This window comes from Dromaius novaehollandiae, chromosome 3 (genome assembly GCF_036370855.1).
Source record: "Dromaius novaehollandiae isolate bDroNov1 chromosome 3, bDroNov1.hap1, whole genome shotgun sequence".
Lineage (NCBI taxonomy): Eukaryota > Metazoa > Chordata > Aves > Casuariiformes > Dromaiidae > Dromaius > Dromaius novaehollandiae.
The window spans coordinates 29,562,358-29,578,165 of NC_088100.1; the positions used below are offsets into that span (position 1 = coordinate 29,562,358).

General features: G+C 38.0%; 1 protein-coding gene across 1 annotated transcript in view; it reads right to left on the reverse strand.

The window, feature by feature from the left end:
* LGSN (lengsin, lens protein with glutamine synthetase domain) overlaps positions 1–11,192 on the reverse strand; it is a 29,282-nt gene extending 18,090 nt beyond the window's left edge. The window contains exons 1-2 of the mRNA XM_064508627.1: positions 11,117–11,192; positions 10,023–10,109 (exon numbers count right to left, since the gene is read on the reverse strand). The gene's annotated coding sequence lies outside the window, so the exon portion shown is untranslated. The remainder of the gene's footprint in view (positions 1–10,022; positions 10,110–11,116) is intronic.
* Between the last annotated feature and the right edge of the window lie 4,616 nt (positions 11,193–15,808).

A 15,808-nucleotide genomic window follows, 5' to 3' on the forward strand; every position in this document is an offset into this window, starting at 1 on the left:
ATTCTAAATGCTTTCATGAACACAAGTTTTTCATATCCACACTATAAACCCTGCCAAAACAAATTCCTTCTGAATAGAAAAGAGCAGGACAAGGACTGACCACTTGTACATTTGTTAATGAAACGTTCATTTGTAATAGGACATACTAATAGCTGACATGGATATGGGACTCTGCAAAGGCTTTATTGTCCCTAGAGAAATTAAGAGTATGGCACCTCATTTTTATCATAGACATGAAAGGCAACTGTACCGACTGTGCTCAAGCAAAAACACTGATCATTTTCACCTTTAAAGAAAAAAATAATCTCTTGCATTTATACAGAGAACATCCTATGTATTACTTAAGTTCCTCAGCACAGGAGATACTGAGACTTTTTCTTTGCCTCCACATAAGAATTCCTTCATTTATTAATAAATTTAGACATGTATGAACTTTTGCCTAGAAACCCTTTATGGTATTTTCTGCAGTGAATTAAACAGAGCTGGATTTGTTGTAAGGTACTAATACAGCATTCTTGCATATTAAAGACAGGCATATTCATGAGTTATGACACAGTCTTATTGCCTAGTAGTTTATGTGGTGCCTACCATCAGAAAAGGTCTGGTACCCGAGTACAGAGTGGAAAGCGTCCGGGAAATTGGACTTGTTTAAGAATTCACTCTTTAACTTTTTGTCTGTGGAAAGTTCTGTTCACAGAAGAAAAGGATGATCAAGTAAAGTAGCAGCTTGAAAGGGTTACAGTACAAGTGAGCTGGATACAGATTATTCATTTCATGGAGCCATGTGTCATGTCCTGCTGCTCAGAAAGAAAAGCAAAATAGTCATGGCATTAATGCGGCAAAAGTAAGTTCTATTTTTATTTCATTGCTGAATATTGTTGGATTTTTGTCACTGTGTGGAAACAACAGCAGGAGATACTAAAGGTACCTGAAAGTTCTTTTTGGTTCTCTGCAAGGTGTGCTCAGGTTAAGCTGGGTAGGAGGATGTAGAAAGAAGCAAGGAAATGGATCTAAAGGGCAGAAGAGTAGGGGATTGTCTCTTCTCCTCCTATACTATGAAGCAGTGGAAACAATCTTGGAAATTTCAGCCAACATTTATCAGATGAGTGGCTTGTTTTAGCATCATTCATTTTTTGTTTGCTTGTTTTCAAATATTTGCTGGCACCCTAAGTCACGGATCTTGAAAGCTTTGGAATTTGCTTCTCTTTCTTAGCTAGTGAACATTCAGGTGGTATTTCAAATATTCTTGACAGAAAAATGATGTCTAAAATTGAAACAGTGTAAGCCACATTAATGCAACAAATCTAAAATTTAGATTTTCTTTCTAAAACATGGATCTGATGTTAATTGTGATTGATTGGTATTGGTACTACCCAAGTTCTGACTGCCATCAGAACTTCTTGCCCCACTTCTTGCCCCAGTGCTGCAACCCCTGCTGGTACACTGATCCCCTGTGAACTAGAGATTTGCAATTGGTAAGTTTTGGTAGAAGTGTACTGGTGCAAGTCCTAGAATGGCAGGAAGAGCAGGGATGGAACACACTTCCTTTCCCATTATGAACAATCTCAGTTTATATAAATGTCAGTTTTGCTTGTCTTCACTTGATATCTCATGTATCGCTTTGGGCAGACAAGAATCTGCACATCTGTGACTATTACCAGAACAGAATCCTCAAATTATAGACAATGTGCAAGGGTTACACTGATGTATTACAGCAGTGTATTAAGGCACCATGTGAATAACCAGAACACTAGAATATCTTTCCTTTCAGCTCTCATATGGCAATGGCAGGTGAGAAATGGAAAGAATAGAGGACAGTATCAGCAAGCAAATATTTCAACACTGTGCAGATGAAATTATTTGCTCTGCTTAACCCAATTACATGCCACTTCTGGCATGTCCTGAGGCTTCTACAGCTGATAGACATTTTATATCTTACGGTAACACAAAAACCATACATCTAAAACAATTTTTCTTAATCAGTTTGAGTTTACTTTTAAGCTTTGTACAAGCTCTGAAGTGGAACATTAACTATATCATGAAACACAGCACTGCCAAAAGGCAGTTCATCTGTAAACCTGCCAATCCACAAGCTAAAATGATCAGTCTGAGAACATTTGGAAATATGAAGTGTTGCCTTTGGGAGGAATAATAAGTGCTGCAAGTTCTGGTATGTGAAAAACAGGTGAAAATTCAAGGCAATTCTTTAACTTTTGCCTTAAAAGGCTTCTACAGGTGACTGAAAATATATCCGTAATGTTGTACAAGACAAGTTCAGAGATTGCAGAGGGAAGCTTCTATTTTTCTCCTACTTTTTGTTTGCTTCATGACCTCAGGCAAGACTGCAAACACTATGGAGGCTTATAAACCTCTCTCAGAAATGCACTGATAAAAAGAAATGGGGAAATGAGAAGAAGAAAGCTCACATGATAGCATTTGAAAGGAAAAAAGGAGATAGGGAAAATAGTTTAAAAGATTCCCTGAGTAATTGCAGATGAATAGCTGCAAAAGGAGTTCTATCACAGTTAAAAAGGTCTAGGAGGCCGTGGTGCAGTGGTAGCAGGAGCTTTTGTACATCTAATCAACAAGAAAACCTGATGTTCTTGCTACTGACTATCCAAACAAGTGATGCATCCACTTAGCAAAATGCACTGGCATCTCAATCATGCTGTTGTTTTCTGTTTCCTTTCATATTATTAGCTGATTTAACTGATCTTAACTGAATATTAGGAGGTGAAATTGTGATGTTCTTATGCCTCAGTTGTTGCTAAAGATTGGTCAAGGATGAAAGATCCATTTTATAAAAAAGTCAAGATGTCAAAATCTGGTGTTACTAGAAATTAGAAAAACAGAGGAAACCTTAAAAATTCCACATAAACAGAAAAGTCAAAAAACGTAAATTGCAGTCGGTTGAATTTTTGTTTATGAAAAGGTAAACTGTTTCACTTGGGTTTCACTTTGTTTTTCTAGCATATCAAACAATGTCAAAAAACTGAAACAAAAAGCTTCCAAGTATAAAATCTAAAAATATTGTTCAAATGGTGCTGAAATGTGACCTTATTCACATTGTTTGAACTTTTTTTTTTTCTAATTTTCTTTCAAAAGAAACCCAGATTTTCAAAGGATTTCAATTGCTATGGAACCATTCTGTGGAACCTTCTCTGACCCACTTTTGCTGTTACCCAGTCACTCTTTATAGCTTCCTTAGGCTGGTATGGTCAAGTTTAATTGATCTTTTCTTGTGGCAACAAATCTCAAAAACTAGAAGTCAAGTCTTAACAAGAGATGCTCCTTAAGTCCTTACACAATAGTGCACATAAAACATCACCAACATCCAATTTCTTTCTCTGTCTCTTCCCCTGACAGATGGAAAGAATTACTCTGCTACTTCATACCAGTATCTAGGCAGCAAAGGAGGAGAGGACATTGGAACAAACTATCTACTGCTGTGAATTAATGCTGCTTCACTAGAGCCACTGGAGCTACACAAGTTTATACCAGGAGAGAATTTGGTGCACTGAATCATACAGAGCCCCAGAGAAAAACACAGACATTTCCAGGGGCTAATTCCAGGCACAGAGAGGGATTTTGATTCTGACATGTGCTACTAGAACAATGTGTACTACTATAAACAGACACAGTTTGTAAGGAAGAGACATCACAGCACATTGTCAAGATATGGCTGTAACTAATTTCTCTCTCAGTGACCTTGTTTGATGAAATGGTTCTTTAACAGTGATTTACTGCTTCCAAAACTTCCCAGCGAAGAACCTATGAGTGGCATAAATATTAGGTACACATGACTATTTTGCAGTTAGAAAAGCTGAAGCACATACATGCTATAGGTCACAGGGAGGTCTGTGGTAATGTTAGGAGCAGGAGCAACGTCTCCTTCCTTCTCTGAACTTTTAAAATATACTCAAGATTATTTAATGCCCTTCATGTGAAAATGAATGAATGAGTTTAACTCAAAATACCTTGCCATTTATTTTCATATCTGACATCTGCCTTTATCTGCTACTCCCATCCAAAGCCTTCATACTATATATGCAATTATTAGATTAGCTTCTCAAGGTCATTGATTCTCACTCTGCTTCAGAGCAGCAGAGTTGTCCTTGTCATGTCAGTGAGGTTATTTGCAAACACTTTCTCTTGGACTATGCCACCTGCACCATGTAAAAAACACCCTAAAGTAAGATCCAATCTCAAAACAAAGAAGCTGATCCTGCCTCCACTGTGATTTTAGACCAGAATAGTACACTGGTGGTGTCATCTCCAACTCGTTGCAGTGTAAATGAGATCTAAGAGCAGAATCCATTTAACACTTGATTAATCCTCTGTCTGAAAGGCATTTGGAAGGGAAATAGACTTAATGATCTAAAAGACTTTTACATCTGATTTCTATGACTAATTTCATACACAAAGATGGTCTAGGAAACAGTCAGTGGCTCAGAGTAGGTGTATCTCCAGCATATAAAGTATCCATTTGTTCACCTTGATAAAAATGTCTAGTTGCCTCAGGAAGTCTGCCTGCATCATTACTTCCAAGCCACATTACATCTTTCTCATTACAGAGAACATTTCATGTTTTCACAACGAGATCTCCTGCACCCTATTCAAAATAACAAGTAAAAATCCACTTTTACTTTATTAAAAGTATATATTGCAGCTTGAGGATCAGAATCTGTTTTAAAATACACTCATACAGAATCTGAGCAACTCTGTTTAGATCAGCAGAACTGCTCAAGGGAGTCACTTTTTAATTCAGATCAAATCCTGGTCCACAAACTATAGTTCTTTCATTTACATTAATGAAACCAAACTGGTTTTCCACAAGTATTAATGGGATCATATTTTTTACCTCTATTTCTGTTACTTTTGATAAAGTTATAAACAAAAGACCTAAGAAGTTAAAATGGGTTAGACCTGCCTTCTAAATTAAATGTGTTTATAGGCTTATACAAGAAGTCTTTCTTTGACCTGCATCTGATTCAGAATAAGAATTGCATGCTCAATATACATGTATGAAGAGCTCTGCACATAAACTACAATGAGGTATCAACTCAGTTGAAATCTTGAAGATGTAAAAAGTATTTTATATCAGTGTACCTGTTTGGAAATCATTCACAATCCATTTCTTACCTGCTGAGTGAGATCTTCCTTTTTGTCCATGTCCACTTCATTCTAGTTCAAGTCACAATTAGAAATGGCCTAGCAAAAATCTAGTAAAAATACATCCCATATTTATAGCCAGAGTTACAATAAAGCTTGGTAAGAACAGAATTGCTATAAAGTTCTTTTCCCAAAAGGCCATGGCAGATGATGAACCATCAAGAGTAACCCTAATGTGTCATGGCCAGGAGCAGAGTTTTCTGGAACAGTGTTAAAAGTAGTAAACCAACAAACACACATTATTAGCTGACTGTCTGCCTGGAAACAAAGACAACGGAGCATAAAACTGTTTTGCTCAACTTTTTTCCTCACAAAAGGTTTTTGTTCTGTAATGAGCGATTTTTATTCTGGAATAGGAGCTATTGTTAGCCTCCTTAGAGGTAAAACCTATATCAGGCATTATAACAACAATATGTTATTGAGGCACATGGACAGGAATTTGAAAAGCAACGCACACTGCAAGGACAGCACATAGCACTGGCCTGCTATTGTAGGTGCTTGTATGTTGCTAATTAATACTGGAGGATTTAGTTGTATTAGAATTGGGGGTGTCTCTTTTGCATGAGGCCTCTAAAAAATTTCAAAGATTGGATAGCTAAGCTTGGCTTTCTTATACTTTTGTATTTATCAGATTTAACATGAATTCAAAGGACTATGTTTAATTGACATTTCACCTGTTCAAGTTCCTTAGCTGACATAACATTAGAGGAGGAGTGTACTGTGTGCATTTACAGCAGGACCTCTGATAGCTGATCACCCAATAAATTGAATTTAACATCACATTAAGAATGGTATTTAACCCTGGCAAAACTGCAGCTTCATCAATTTCTTACACTTTTTAAAAATGAAAATAAAAAATTGAGTTTGTTAAAGATATTTCATAAAAAGAATGACTATGGGTTAGGAGCTGTAGCTCACAAAAATCTTAAGCATCTTCAGTGGAATATAGAAATATGAATGCTCAAGTCTAAAACTATTATTCTGAAAACCTTCCTTATCTTGAAGGCACTGAAAGGCCACAGCTCTTAATTTTGTGACTCCAGCTGCTTAAGTCCTGTTATTACGCCTGTTCTGAACTGTCCCACTTGTCCCAGAGCAGAGCAGGTCAACAGCTGGTTAACTCCGAAAGTGTATTGGTATTGAAGAAATAGGCTTTCTTATAAGCACTTGACATTCTGTCAAGTAGAAGTTAAAAAAAGAACACCTACCACACACTGATAAGACTGTGCTCAGGAAGACAGATAGGATGGAAGTCAGCATTTTGCTTGCAAAATATTTTACTCATGACAGTGAAGCTTCTGTTCAGAATATTTTTTCTAAAAAGGTCGCCCTCAGACTGTCATCCCATAAAAGTTACCACAATTGCATGGATCCCTTTCTCAGGCAACTTATAGATGCTGCAGACCTATAGCTTGCCATGTGGCAGAGTTGTTTGTCAGTCTGTGCCGTGATTAGCTGTGCCAAGAGGAGATCATTTCTGAGTAGGACTGCTTAGACAAAATAGTGTGAGAAGCAGAGGCCAGGCAGAAACAGGTCTCCTGGCTCTCCAAGTTTTCATTTTGAATGCAAGCCTGAACAACTTCAGCTCAAAGTTTGAAAAAAGATACTCCTCAGATTAAAAATCTTATTCTCCAGAGCAAGAAAAAATTCTTCACAGTGAGGGTGGTCAAACACCGGAAAAAGTGGCCCAGAGAGGGTATGGAATTGCCATCCTTGGAGATATTCAGGACTTGACTGACCAAGGCCCTGAGCAATCAGATATAACCTCAAAGTTGTCCCTGATTAAGGTCGTGGAGCAAACCCGATGACCTCCAGAGATTCCATTCAATCTAAATTATTCCATGATTCTACACCTGATTCATTCATTCATATTTTTACTAATTTTCATTACATTTTTGCAAATATGAAGCATCTCTACCATACTTTCCATTCTATTCTACTCTGTTCTGCTAAAGTCTGTCACATTAAGACAAAGTTAGGACAACCTATGCCTCAAAGCGAGTACTGTTTGAGGCATCAGTCTTGCAAACACCATTAGTGATGAATAGTGTTTTCAGTAGTACTGGAAGGATTAACTGTTCTCATCTCAAGTGCACATTAGACTCTCCTAAAAGTACAGTGTTGTTTTGTTTTGTTCTCTGGATAGAGTGAAATAGGAGAAGGATAGTATTGTCTACCAGTACATGTTTATGAAATGCTGCTGGATTCAATAGAACTATGCTGATCAGAAAAGCTAAGGATCTGATCCAGAAACTGATGGAAGCCCATTTCTCATCCACCATGACACACAGAATATAGCATAGAGCATAGTTGTTCAGTAATTTCACCCCTCATCTCCCACCTTTCACAAAGAAAATAAACTAGGTCAATTCTACTGTTTCTAAACAAGCAATATTCATGTGTTTGTAAAGAAACTAGCATCTATATATGGATTCAGCAAGAAATTTTCTGTCACTAAGCTTTTTTCAAAACTTGCTTTCTCACAGACTTGCTTGTATTGCTTTGTAAAAAGAAACCTCCCCACAGTCTTTCCCCCAGAAAAGTTCCAGAGATGAGGGCATCCTGAGAGGGAGAAGTATTTTGTTAGTATCTGGTAGAGAGAAGGGAAAATAAAATGAACAGGATCATGTTTATTGTATTGTATTCTGCTTGAGAAGCTTTTCTCTTTAAGAGTGAAGGATAGAAAAGTTGATAATTTTACAGAAATCCGGTATAGCTCATTGTAATTGACTGTGCCTAGAGTGAATGGCCATTGTTACGTGAGATGTAAAGTTAATAGGCCTAGAAAATGAAGACAGGTGGAAGATTGTGTTTCAGAGTCTCCTATAAGTGGTGAATTCCAGATCCCTGGAAAGCCAGTGTAGCAGCTGCTTTGGCCACCAGAGAAAGAGTCAAACAGTCTGAAGTAATGACTGCTGTTAGATCAGAGAAGCAGCTATGAGAAACATCCTTACTACTCCCGTGACACTGACATCGATTCCTCGTGGATGGAGGAACTGAGCAGACCTGCCCCTCCAGCTTTTCCTCTTCCAGGTGCCTCTCCCACCTTCCTCCCCTCCCCTTTTTCACTTCTTTGGATTATGGAAGCACCTTTGCCAGGCTTCAACCCCTTTAGGCTGGGGTAGCAAAATTCAATTTATCTTCCTTGCTAAGAAACCTTGAGATGGTTTCAGTCTCCATATTAACTACATGACATTGTGCTAAAAAATGGTTTTCCAGCTTATGCTAGCTAAAAAATCATGTTTAACATTGTTATTAGTAAATCCAGCTCCTCAAGAGTGCATACCAGGTAGCCTAATATTTTCATAGATACATGTTCTTTGTAGCATCACTGGAAAGGTAGCCTCAAAAGACCTGCCCATAAAGGGTGTTCTCTGGAGGAGGGGCAGAGATTTACACGAAATGTTCCTTTTGTTTTTAGAAAGTACTACTGATATCATAAGTTTGTGTGATTCTTTAATTTAAATATGCTGGGCTTCAGTTGCAGTTTATCAAATATTAATCTAAAAATGTAGATACTTCAGAGAATAAATAGAACACATACCAATCATCACAGAAGTGAACACTTAATACTTAACTACAGATATTTTGTATGCACTGTCTGTGATGAATAAGTGGTAATGAGAAAGTGGAAACTGCTCATTATCCCATTAGTAGCCCTTCAGTAGCTAAAAAGGCATACAGCTTCTCTGATGACAACTATTGCAAAAAATAACTACAGATTCAGGGGATTTTTCTGCTGGCTATCTGCCAATAACTTTTATGCATATAACTTACCATCATTATGGTTTAGAACTATTTCTGATTCTGGCTAATGATTTCAAGCTTTTTGCAGATGTTTTCTAAACAAGAGATAAAAATTATCACAGCTTGTAATCTCTACCCATTCAAACTGGTTTTCCAGAAGGGGAGATTCTTATATATTGTTATTTAAAATTGGTTTAAATAGGAAAGAATCAGGCCTCAGGCATCCACCAGGAAACTTTTTTTTCCCCATCAGTGAAGGTTACCTTCAATTTTTAATTTCAGATGATCTCCTGAAATGCCTAAATTTTTCAAAGGAAACTTACTAGGATACAGATTCCATATCTGGAATAGGTCTCAAATAGTGCATTTGGCTTCCCAGGTTGGAGGAAGGGAGGATTACATCCTGTGTTCTGCTCATGAGCCTGGAAAAATTCTCTGACTAATTTTATCACTTCCTTTTATGATCTAATTTTTATGTGAAGCAACCGTGCCCATTTCTAATCCTGGCAGGCATGCCAAAATATGCCTATCCATCCCAATCAGCTTCAAAGTAGTCCTCTCCTTAGGGATAGCTAAAAGTAGGTAACTAAAGGTTAACAGAGGAAATGGTCAAATGGAAAATTGTTTCTTCCACTTTCCAGTTTGAAAAAAAAGCCCTTTTGAAGCCTTACAGTAATACCATAACATGCAGAGATTTCCAAACTGTTGCCAGCTACCAGCATTAACTAACATCCATACTACACTACACTGTACAGATACACAAGCTAAGATGGATTTTGCATGGACCTATCTCAAGAGCTTTTTAGTACAAAGACTCTTGAACTCCGCAGTTCCTAGGCTGGCAATTATATCCAGCAGAAAGAGATATTCACTAAGTCTCTTCCTCACCACCATAAATCTATAAAATTCTGTCCTAATACCTAAAGGCTGACATTACAAATCCAAAGGAGAAATCTGAATGTCAAAATACCTTTAGGAAAATCTAACCTACTGTGTTCTTTCATCAACAGGATGTGTTTCTGTTTTTACCCCTAACCCTGTGCCTTGCTATCATTATAAAATAACACTGTATTTTATCATGCAAGAAGTGTCTTTTTCTTCACCTGTTCTTCACAATCGACATAAGATATTTTTCAGCAGCAAGACTAGCAGAAGACTTCAGCCAGCTAAGTTCCAGTTTATATTGCCACCTAGTGAAATATAGAAACAGAAAAATGATTAGAGCTTGCTATTTGTACTGATTCTCACTCAGTTACTGTAGCTATCTTTCTGCTAAGCTCTCATTTAGGATTTTTTCATATGGTTTCTCTTCCAGCATGCTTGCAAGGGTGCCTTCACTAAATATGATTGCATTTATCCAGTATCCTCACATTAATTGCCCAGTGCCTCTTTCTTGATTTATACACTGGTTAGGTTGCTAGGCACACTACTGCAAAGAGCTGCTCACTCCACTATTTGCACGTGCCAAAAGGCATGCATAAATGGTACTCACAGACAAGGAGAGGACTGAAAAATCAGCCTCAGGTGTACTTAAGGTATGAAGTTAGGGTACTTTTTATATCAATGCCATCTATAAGAAACCTTATCAACAGGTATTAAGCATTTATCTTATGCTCATAAGGACTGAAATTGTCAGAACTGTTGATTTTTGGAAACTGTAACATTATTTGTATTTGAAATGGTGCTTCAGGGTATATTCTCCATCATGTAAGTATTCAAGTGAAATGCCAGACATTTTTATATCTTTCCCAATTCTTGTTCTTTCACACATAAAATGTGCAAACAAAATATAGGGACCTTTTATTCATTTTATTCCTGAAATAACAGTTGATTTATTTGCTAGACTGAAATTTTAAAATTACTTTTCCAATAATAAAGAACCACTGATTAGGAGATCGTGAATAGACTGTCATTCTGTGAGTTGAAGTGATATTTTTACACAAACAGCCAAGCCTTTATGAGTTCATATCATTTCTAATAGAAAGGAATCAAATATTTTTTCATCCTTTCATTGCTTCCTCTATCTTATTAAGTGACTGGAAATAATTCTGCTTCTTCTATATGTTGCTTTATTTTTTGCTTTCCTTCTTTGCTAAAAATAGAATTGCCCTGTCCAGTCTGGATGTCAGTCTGTTCTTCATATATTAAATAGAGCTTTGGGCCAAAAGTCTTTCCTTGTAGGCCAGCTTGTACTTACAAGGCATTTTATTTCACCCACTCCTGCATACAGCTGTCACTGAGGTAGAATCTAGAAAACAAATCACAGACTACTGTTAGAGGTTTCAGACGGGATGAAGAATATTAGATTGCAAGCAAAAGGAAAGCAGAGCTAGAAAAAAGAATCCTTGTCCCACCAGCCCTGCCTCGATACACCTTCCTCCCTCTCCTTCACCCCCACTGCAGCAACGTACGCTCCCCTAGCAGTCACATGCCACCACAAGGCAGATCTTCCAGAGGCCAAGCTGCCGCAGAGCTGTGCAGCAGCCAGAAATCTGTCTGTCATTTCCCATGCCTCTTCCAGCACAGGCCCACACTAGAAGGCCGCCTGCCTCTCAGCATGACACCATGCACAGCTTGTCACACGACGCAGTGCTGAGGCATGCCCGTGTCCTGCGATGGGGTCTGGGGAGGGAGACCGGCAAGCAAGGCATGAGGCACTCCTCTCAGTGAACATGCACTGGTCCCTGCAGACTGTAATTAGCAATCTGAGGACTAAATTAAATCAGGATAATAATGCGTGAATTTCTAATCCTGCAAAAACGTCACACAAACCTTAGTAACTATATTCTAGCCTTACAGTTATCTACATAATGCTGTCTAGCTATGACACACTCTCTGAGATAAACAGGAAGAAACAGCACAGCAGAAGCACCAACACCATCTTCTGCAGCAGCTGGGATTTTTCACATTGATCTACCATCCAAACTCCTGGCAGACGTAACAGATCTCACTTGACTCATGAATACAAGTGTCACAAGCTGAGATGCTGTAACTACAGATCATTGCATCCTCCGTAAAAGTCCTGCTAACTCATTCCAGATTCCTGCTAATTTGGGATGGCCATGAACCCATGCTGGAGGAAGGTTAGACCCTTACTACTGGCTGTCAAATGGACCATGACCAGTGCAATATGCCTTGACTGTTGTTACCTAGCACGTCTTCCCCCGCAGCTTTTTTCTTTTCCCCACTCAATCTTCAGGAGCCCTTTCATTTTTTGCCTCCCAAAGCCATTTTACCTGAAGGATGGGATAAATTCATTATTTTTCAACTGCCTCCAAGCTCCGATGCCTCTTGCCTTTGTTCAAGTCTCTTCTATGCCCTCCAAATTTTCACAATAAGACACCTATCGAGCCTCATTCATTTAAATTCTCCCTTGGTAACTAAGCCACATAGCCCTACCTGCTGCAGAGAAAGGAGCAAGATGACATTAACAGTCTTGACCTTCCACTTAGACTTAGGAAGGGAATTTGGATGGATTCAACAAGTGTCATAGACACAGCTTCCAAGTTCTTCTGGGTCAAAGCAAGCAGAAGACTTCAAGCTGCCATTGAAATGCATTAATACTACAAGAGGTGCTCCATGGCAGTGTAGTGGTAAAAGTAGAAAGATCCTTCAAGTACAAGAGGAAAGATTACCTCTAAGATTATTACCTTTATCTCTAGGAGAAATTACCATTAAGATTATCTCTAGAACAATTTTTAGCACTTAATAGACAAAAAGGAATTCTGCACTGGTTGATTATACTTACCTTAAACCTTTGCGGTTCTGCTGATTAAAATTTGACCCCAGGTTTATTAGCCTGATTAGCCAGACACTTTTGGTGTGTTTGTGCTATTGCACTCTAACCCTAGCCTTCTTTATTTTTATCTCCTCAGTAAATATGTCCACTTTGAAAATAAATTCTCTTTTACACTATTTGTGTACGAAGAACTCTCTGGTCGGCCAGTTCTATTCATGTGTGTTTATATTCATTATATGAATATACATTATATTCATACATGTTTATTTCCTTTTCCCTTGTAGATAATTTGTGCTGTTCAGTCAGAAAGAAGGACATATTTTTCATTTGTTCAAAAACAGTCATCCAGGATACTGTAGATATGGTTTCAATTCAACCTGCGCCCAAATGGATTTAAACATACAGTTCTCCGCTCCATACTAATTCTCCCGACAATCAGGCCAACAACTGCTGTTGCAAAGGGAATGGATGGCAAAGGTGCTTAATCTTTCTTGTTAAGATTGTTCCACTTGATGTGAACTGATTACGAATTCATTGCCTCAGATAAAGAGATGTGTAAGCATAATCCTGTTTATCACTGGTGAGGGACTCCTCTAGACAGAGGTGCTGAGTTTAATCTCTGCCTCAATGAAAATCATACATTTTATGTTGAAATTCTTTTCTATCTAGCCTTTATGCCAAGTAGAGTTTGAATTCTATTAGCATAGATGGTATAGGGTCCCTTCTTTTGGTCCCTCTTTCAATCCAAGAGGGTTACCCTGTGACTTCAGTTGCACCAGTGGAACTCATGATATCTATAGGATTTCATGTAAATGGGATGACATTAGCAACTATACCCCAAACCAAATGGCTCAGTATTTTTAATCGTTACATTAAAAAAAAGCATCAAGGGCCTTTCTCTTCTAGCTCCCATAAACACAGGTTTGCAAGCAGTAAAGGACAAAAATCATTCTAACTATGTTTAGTCTCATTCAGACATGTATAGTCTACAAATGCTTTCCTGAGTAGGAACAAGAAATCTAAGCCAGTCATAAGAATACAGGGGGAAACTGATCACAGCTGTGAAAATGCAAGCCTACTCATATCACTTTAAGCAAAATTAACCTCTGAAATCTAGGCTTTTTTCCATGGATAACTGAAATCCAAATATGGTTCTAATTTGCTCACAGAGAATCAATGGTATTAAGCAATTGTCATGTTCTGTTCAATTCCCATAGGAATCTCCCATAGTGTAGAAACTTATTCTTATCAACACTGAGGAATATTATGACAAGTGTCACAATAGCTTTTGCATTTTCTTGGTGCCCCAATGCCTTTGGGCAAGACAATTTGAGAATCTCAGCATTCGTTTAAAATATATATTTCTATCTCACATTTTCAAGGAAGCCTTGAAAGCAAACACATGCGGAAAAAGTTTCCTTGAGAGTTTGGTTGTTTGGGGGCGGGGTTGGTTTTGTTTTCTGCTTCTTTTGTAAAAGCATGTGCTATCTAAGCCAGCCTTGATTAGTAAACAAAGCTTTGTATGTTATATGTGAAATCACTTATGACTTGACTTTATGGTGTTAAGGTTCAGACTCAGTTGTGGCCAGCTTTGCCACTGATATTAATGGATCTGCCTCATTGGTTTCAATGGCTCAATCAACACTCTTCAGTCCACTCTGATCTGATCTGCACTCTGGTCTATAGAGTGTAGACCTGACCACTTACTGCACTGCTGCATTAGCTCCTTTGCTACCCACACACCTAAGTGTCCTTCCAAGTGAAATAAGGTCAAATAGGGGATGACATACACCAGCTTCTTGTCCTGACAGGAAGTTAGGACACTACCAGGAGCGCACCCAGCAACCAGGACTAAGTGGTCCTCCGAGCATCCTTGTCCGATGGTTAGTTTCAGCCAAAAGAGAGCAGTATTAGCATCATAAAGGTTAGATACAGAGGGTAAATTATAAACCATCTAAAAAGGAGGATTTAGGCAGAAGAGAGGAAACTTGCAACTGTACTGAACTGGGAATCTATTGAGTGTTATATTCTTCAACTGCAAGTGAAGGCTTTGTTCCAAACCAGTCAATGTGATAGAGACTGAGAAGCAAATATGTCCTAAGGTGTATGTAGAATGAAATCCTTCTCTTGAATTCCACAGTCTGGCACCTGGCCATCTCTGTCCCACCACAGTCAACCAAATATGGAATGGACTGTGCCTTGTAAGCAACATATAAACCCCTGGTCAAGTTGGCTGGTTTTGCAATAAAAATGCTATTTTTTTCTAAGTGAAGGAAAAGACTACTTACAGTGCATATTAGTAGGGTCAATGAATGATAAAATAAAAGGGTCATAGCTGTCTCAAAACATCTTTCATCTAGTGACTTATTTGTGTAGATGATACTTCACCCCTTTTATCTGCTAGCTGTATAACAATTGAATTTTTGGTTCATATAAATCCTGTCCCCAGTGATCCAAATATTGTGCTTTTATATCTTTCTTCATGTTTTTTTATAGAGAGAGAGACCCTCAAAAGACCTAAAGAACATAATAAGCAATGTTGAACATTTAATATAATTCTACTCATATAAAGAGGATTTTTACCATATGAAGCAATGTTTGTTCCTATGCTGGTTAAAAGTGCTCATGTTCTTAGATACAGGGATAAACAGTAACCTTTATGTTTTCAGGGTTGAGCTCAGGGAATCAACTGTATGTTTTCAATAGCTTTAATGAAAGTTCTGTGACTAGAATATTATTCAGCTCTGTAAAATCACCACACACAAGCCTGGGGAAAGAAAGAGCTAGGGGATCTGTGAAAAAAAGATGTGGCTTTCTAGTTAATTAAAACATTCATCCATAGTCATAATGTTTATCCTTTTTTATTTATAGCTGTGCTTGGCATTGTTTTTAATCTGGGAAATTTACAGTAATTTTAGAAACAAGTTCCAAAAAAACACCCTAAGTGATATAGACACTCAGCTTCACCCAAACTACTGTGTTTGAATGAACTTGTTTTATTACCCTGAAAAAGGTGAATATATGACCCATTTACACCAACCAAATGACAAGGGCACTATATCTCATGAAGTGCTGTAGCAAACAGTTCAGCTTAAATCAGAACCATGGTTTCTATACTGATCATCCAAAAATGGCCTAAGAAATAGAGCA